We start from the raw sequence: 6,000 nt of genomic DNA, 5'->3' as shown, positions 1-6,000 counted from the left end.
TCAGGGTTCCCTCACCTTCAAGCTCACCTCTTTCATAAAGTCTTCCCAGGGCCTCACCCTCCGTCTACACAGGTCCAATGTCAGCAAGCCTTCTGTGAGCCCAGGGGCTGCAGCATCGTATATATTTTCTCTGTGTCTGCTCCCCCACTGGACGGTGCCATCCAAGAACAGACCACATTTACATGTGAGTGCATCCCTAGTACCTACCATCGGCCCTAAACTTCAGTGACAATGACCTGACTGATCAAATGTATGAATGAAAAATTGCAGTGACATATGCCCACGGTCATACGGAGAATTAGGGGACAAGCTGGGGCCAGATCCTGGTGTTTAGGCTTCAGTTCTCTGATCTTTCTAACATTTCCTCACACAGATAAGAATCTGGAGATTTCAACAGTCTTAGAATTTTTTCCGGGGCTCTAGAATGCCACACAGCACAGCAAGCAAGTAGGAGTCATCCCAAAGTAACCAAACCAGATTGTCCTCAAATGAGATGCCAAACTCAATCTCTCATCAGTGTTTTTTTTCTCTGAAGGAAAGGTACCCAGGGCACCACTCATTTAGCCTTGCATCCTACATGATTAATTCACAAAACAGGCAACAGTGACTTGGGACAAAGGCTGTCAGCAGCGTGGAAGATGAGAACACATTTCAGAGCCGGGAGCAGTTTGGAGTAGCAGGAAGAGCCCTAGAGAGGACCCTGGATTATATTTCGAACCCTGTGACTAATTTACTATGTGACCTTGAACATGTCACCTGGTCTCCCTCGGTCTTGGCTCACACTTATGTAACATGAGAGAACCCGAATATATTTCCTCTAAGGCCCTTCCCATTCTCAAGTTCTATGGGTTTATACCTGAAGAGCTCATTTGGAAAGACGTGAAGAACCCAGAGGTTAATAATGAAGGCAGAACTTTTTCAGTAAAGTGGTTAAGTAGTAGGTTTATTTTCCAAGTGTTCAACAATTAACAGTAAATGTAGTCAAAATAATAAGAAAAATAAAATGCAGAAAGTTTCCTGGAAACTAGCCTACTCGATTCAACATAGAATTAATTCACTTACAAGTAATAGCCCAGCCATCATCCACCCAATTACCTACAGATCCATGGAAGTTCTCAGCTTCTACTGACCCCTCTCCCTTCCTCTATTACAAACACTTTTCCACCCAAAGTTTTTTTGAGGCGGGAGGTGAGGTGAAGGCTTGGCCCAGCCCCAAATCCGGGGCTGTAGATGTGCAACAATATAGGCTGGAGAGATAAGAGAGGAACCTTTGTCTCTTAAGGCCCCTCCTAATCACCTGAACATAGAAGAGAACTCTTTTAGCCTCTGCACTGCTATTCCCCAGTCATGTACTTTTAAAATGAAAGGATCAATTTGATAATATTCCCTTCTGAGGGTAGGGTTTAAATTTTCCAAGTGTTTTTAGACTTACTAGTACCTCACAGTAAAATAATTACTGGTGCTTTGATAGTTTTATGGTTTATGTAAGAGTTTTGCATCCATTATCTCATGTGCTGTGAGGTAGCAGTTATTATCCCCATTTTGCAGGTGAGGAAACCAAGGCTCAGAGAGAGGAAGTGACTACGCAAGGCCTCACAGATGGTCAGGGGCTAAGCCAGGGCTTCAATCCAGGTGTCTCCCCTCAGCTTTGCAAATTGAAGTCCACCTCTCATTCCCATTTTACAGGTGAAAGAACTGAATCTGAAATAAATCTCTTGCCCAAGTTCACACTCTAGTAAAAGACACAGCCAATGAATCTCATGGTCTTCTTGAGATTCCGTTTTACAGAGCTGACAACAGGATGGGAAAGAGATAGAATAAAAACCCAGATAAGCCACATGCAGACCATTTCTCTCCTTCAAATCAAAATGAGGTTGAACTTGTCTTATCAGGAAACAGCACTATTTCCTGAGAGGTCAACAATTTCAACTTACTGAGGGACAGTGAAAACAGCTAGCAGTGGCTCTCTGCTTTTGAAAGATGTGGCTTCATTAAAAGCATTTAATTTAGGGGCTGGCCCAGTGGCTCAGGCGGTTGGAGCTCCATGTGCCTAACTCCGAAGGCTGCCGGTTCGATTCCCACATGGGCCAGTGGCCTCTCAACCACAAGGTTGCTGGTTCAACTCCTCGAGTCCCACAAAGGATGGTGGGCAGCGCCCCCTGCAACTAAGATTGAACAGGGCACCTTGAGCTGAGCTGCCTCCCAGATGGCTCAGTTGGTTAAAGCACGTCCTCTCAACCACAAGGTTGCCGGTTTGACTCCCGCAGGGGATGGTGGGCTGCACAACTAAGACTGAAAGGACAACAACTTGACTTGGAAAACAAGTCCTGGAAGTACACACTGTTCCCCAATAAAGTCCTGTCCCCTTTCCCCTTTAAAAAGATAAAATCTTTTTAAAAAAGCATTTAATTTAATGCTACATGGCATAGTAAAATAATCACCCATTTTGCAATCCCTTTATAATATTTCATTGTCACTGCTGCCATTTTCAAGAACTTTCTGTGTTACACTAACTTCTAACTAGCATCCTTTTGGAGTTTTATAACTTCTGATAGTCCATAGACAGCCAGAATAAAAGGGAAGGAAGGCCATAAAATGTAATCTGGCAGAGAAAGCAAATTTAGTCCTTACACAATACACATAACTGCTTGGTTTGGGTGACTTGGCCTAGAAAGGCATTCATTTCAAAGCAAGGAACATTTGTAGAGAGTCTGGTGCTTGGTATAGAGGAGGGGCTGACAGAAAGATGAAAAGCACAGTTCTTGACTTTAAGGAGTCCAACATCCTCTGGGGAGGCGGAGATGGACCCAACCACGGCTAACTTGAGTGTGAGCGCCCACCCCCCCACCCCAAGCGAGTTCTAGAATATAATAGTCTCTCCCACCTTCACGTACTGAAGTCCAAATTTTATACTCTTTTTGCAGCTACCTTTTGTGTGCGTCAAACAGAAAACGTATCTATGCTTCCTACATCTCTTAATAAGAAATTCCACCACAATATTGTTTCTAACAAGGGCAACAAGCATTTGCATAGTGCTTTCAAATTTACAAAGCACTTTCCCGCTCAATGTGCCTTAAAACCACAGAATAAGAGATGCTTAAGTCAGGCGATATTTTTCAGTTGAAAGTATTTGTGTTCAATTTTCTACAACTAGGAAATTTGAGAGTTTACATTTTTCAAATATTGTAACAAAAACCCCTTGCGAGCCATTTCCATTTATGCCAAAATAGATGCTGACACCCTTCAAGTATTAAAAAGAGCAAGCAAAACATTTCAACTGTTTTGACTATGTGAACCAAACCAGTGGGGGAACGCGCATGATTCTGCAGAAACAAAGAACATTATTCAGCAAAAAAGACATGAATTCTGCATAAGGCTATAAAATAATTTTTTCCTAGAGCATATTTTTAGATCGTAGAACTGCAAAAATGCTGATTTCTTTCTGAAACAAATTGATTATCAAGAATTACTGAAACTCTGTTAAAAAAAATAGCAACTAATCTAAATTCCTTGTCTGACAAGCATTAAGGAAAATTATGTACCCCTAGCCACAAAAGGGATATGATATGTGATTCATATTATATATGTGTGTGTGTATATATGTTTATATATACACACACACATATATATATAAATCACATCAATACTAATAATTTCACCCAGCTAAGTTCTTACTTAGTACACCAGATGTTTTTTATTTCAATCTTTAATTCATGGATTCAGGAAACCATTGGCCAGTCAAGGCTACAACACACAGAGGGCCAGCACATGAGAGCTACTGTCCATGGTGCTGAGTTACCCCTCATCTCACCCTAGGGTCTGGTGGTTCCTCCTCATCCCGAGAGGGCCAGACTCAGAGGGGGGATTTAGAGCCCTGTTCTGGCTCTGTCACTATATGGCTAGTTGTGTGATCAGGCACAGATTATTCGGTTGTTCTCTCTCAACCTCAATTTCTTCAGAACGTAAAATGAGCAAGCTGAACAAGCGCGCTCTAAGCTCTAACATCCTATGTTGGGTGACTTAAAATTGCCAAAATACTTGAACAAGTCACAGGGTTCTCAATGTGATTCAACAAAATAGTATTAAGTGTCATGTCTCCTATTCTTTGTACTGTTCTAGGCACTAAATATACAATGGTATATCCGTTAGAATCTTTTTGGTTGAAATAGACACAAAACACACTGGCTCATGTGGGGCAAGGGTGATAATGATAACGTAGCTTTTGGGACTATAGCTGGGACTAAGGCACAATTAGAATGAGGGCCTGTAAAACGCTCAAATCTTCTTTCTTTATTCTTTCTGCTTCATTCCGAAACGAGTTCTTCAGAAGGTGCGTGGTAGTGAGAATCAAGATGATCGTCAATTATAGGAACCTCCTAACACTCATGATCTTGTGTACTCTTCTTCCATGGAAGGTGGGCAGGACCTGTGACTTGCTTCTAATCAGCAGAATATGACAAAGGTGATGGGTGTCACTTCTGTGATTACATATATGAGACTATAACATCTTTCTTGCTAGCGTATTTCCTCTCTCTGGCTTGGATGAAGCCAGTGACCAAGCTGGGGAGGTTCACGTGGCAAGGAGTTGAGGGCAGCCTCCAGCCAACAACGAGGCAGGAACTGAAGGTGGTCTCTGACCAGCAGCAGCCAATAAACTAGGACCCTCATTTCTATGGGCTACAGGACCTGAGTTCTGCCAACAGCCATACTGACTTGGAAGGAGATCCTTCCCTCTTTGAACCTTGAGATGAGACTGCGACACCAATAGACACCTTGATTAGAGCTTTCGGATGAGATCTAGCAAAGTTGTGCCCAGTCTCCTGACCCGTAGGGACGGTGAGATAATAAATGTGTGTTGTTTGAAGCCACTAGGTTTGTGGTATTTTGTTATGCAATAGATAAATAATACCAGGGGCATGGACCTGAAAATCCCCAGACCCACAGCTCAGGCTTTGGCACTTGGATAGATCGGAAGACCACTTTCTCTCCTTTCATGTTCAAAATCCTAATGAAGGGCTCTGATTGGCTGAGCTTGTGCTAGGTTTCCATCCTGCTAACCACCCTGACCAGGCAGGGTGGAATCAGCAAGGAGATAGCAGCCCCGTTCTAACTAAACCAAATTAAATAGAATATTATCCAGAATAAGAGAAAGGGCAGTTACGGGCAGGCAGAACAGTAGCTGTCCACTGCAAAGAATGAACAACATAAATGTGTTCTTTGCTCACAATCTAGAGGTAAAAGCACATGAGTTCATAGCTTATGAAAATGCAATCAATTATGTGCTGCAATAGTGAGATTCAGGTCAAAGAGGGACCTTTAACACAGAGTTGGAGTCAGGAAGGAATTTCCAGGGAAAGTGACACCTACACTAGAAATTGAAAACTGAATAGGAGTAACCCAGGTAAATAAGAGGAAGGTAAGAATGTCTCAGACAGTAAGACTTAAAGAAGCATTTGGTGATTCCAAATATTTTTAATGCAGTCAAGTCATAGCATAGAGGGTGTGGGGGAAGTGCCAAGAGGAAGGTTGAAGAAATTTGTCAGGGCTTGGATTTCAAAGGCCTTGTATTGGTCAGGATTCTTATTGACCAATCAAAGATTCCACCCATTTGTTAGCTCACAGGGTTGAGAAACCATGCAGTTGGCAACTGTGCAGCCATGACTAATACTGAGCACACCAGAATGCCATGGCTGTGGATACTCACCACTCGGCACCAACCAATCTCAGATTGGATACCAGAAGCTGCCCCAGAGGAATCACATTCCTCCAATGTTGTGCCTGACAAAGACAATCCCCTGGGCTCTGATTGGTCTCCCTGCCTCATGTAACACTTCCACATCCAATTCTCAAAAGGGGACCCTGATTGGAAGAATCCAGGTGGCATGCTTGCATCCTACCTGCTAGGAACCTGGGAAATGTTGCTGTTGATGCTGTTTGTCATTCAGCCACAGGAAGGCAGGAATCATGTGTGGAAATTATTGAGGTATAGACAGGTTGTTC

The sequence above is a fragment of the Rhinolophus ferrumequinum genome, chromosome 6 (assembly GCF_004115265.2).
Source record: "Rhinolophus ferrumequinum isolate MPI-CBG mRhiFer1 chromosome 6, mRhiFer1_v1.p, whole genome shotgun sequence".
Lineage (NCBI taxonomy): Eukaryota > Metazoa > Chordata > Mammalia > Chiroptera > Rhinolophidae > Rhinolophus > Rhinolophus ferrumequinum.
Note: the sequence above shows the minus strand (reverse complement) of the source record.